This window comes from Etheostoma cragini, chromosome 18 (genome assembly GCF_013103735.1).
Source record: "Etheostoma cragini isolate CJK2018 chromosome 18, CSU_Ecrag_1.0, whole genome shotgun sequence".
Taxonomy (NCBI): Eukaryota; Metazoa; Chordata; class Actinopteri; order Perciformes; family Percidae; genus Etheostoma; species Etheostoma cragini.
The window spans coordinates 31,045-32,242 of NC_048424.1; positions in this window are offsets into that span (position 1 = coordinate 31,045).

Consider the following 1,198-nt stretch of genomic DNA (forward strand, 5'->3'; position numbering starts at 1 on the left):
CACACACACACACACACACACACATACACATGAAGACATGTTTTGGAGGGAGGACGTGGTCCTGGTCTTCTTCTTCTGCGATCCCTGTTGATTATGATAAGACATCTCAGCGATGGAAGAAGAGATTCTGGAGACTCACTGCTGTTAAAAGGAGTCTTTCTTCTTCTTCTCTGTTTTGTTTTCGTGCAGCTTCTCAGCAGCATGACTGAGTGTCTGTGTGTAGATGTCCAGAGTCTGGGAGTGTGGAGACAGCTCTACACCAAACACCTGCCCCAGTCCAGGTGAGTTACCTGCTCTGTTCTTTCCTTGTTACCCTCGGGTCGTCTTCCCGTCGACCAACGTCTGAAGTTAAAACCTCCTTAAGACACTTCTGTCACTTTCCCCAAAGTTCCTTGTCCATTATTTTGGGACGTTTTTGTTGTTTTTTATGAAGTTTTTGAATCTTTCTCCAACATTTGTTGTCACTTTGTCTAAATTTTCCTGAAGTTTTCACTTTTTTCAAGGTGTTTGTCGACAATTTTGCTTTATTTTTTTTTGACGTTTTTGTTGTTTTTGAATCTTTCTCTGAAATTTGTTGTCACTTTTTATAACTTTTCTCGAAGTTCTTTCTAACTTTTTACAGTGTATTTGACTACTTCTGCCTTTTTGGGACGTTTTTGGGGTTTTTTTATGACGTTTTTGAAGCTTTCTCCGAAATTTGTTGTCACTTTTTGACTATTTCTGCTTTTTCCGGGACATTTTTGTGGTTTTTGTTCTATATTTTTGTCCCTTTCTTCCCAGTGTTCCTAAATCTTTTTCTCAAAATGCTTTGAAATCAAGTAAAACACCCAAATATAATGAAAGTAATGAACTGACCAGTTATTTAACTTGTGAGGAGCGTCGTAGGGAACCATCCACCTTATTTATGTTTTTTACAATTTGGTTGAAGGAAACCCAAACTTTTGAAAATTTGTAAAACACACGTCACAGTTATGAAATGCATTTGTATATAAAAAGCATGTTTTCTGTATTTCTGTTGTGTATAAACTGGTATTAATAGCTGAATATTCCTTTTTTCCTTTTCAGTCTGCTGTTGAACCATTTACTAAAGTCCTGGAATATCCTGCCACCAAAGGTACGACCGCGTTTTTTACAGTGTGTTCAGGGGACAGGCAGCTAGCAGATAGTGAGATGTTTTTTACAGTGTGTTCAGGGGACA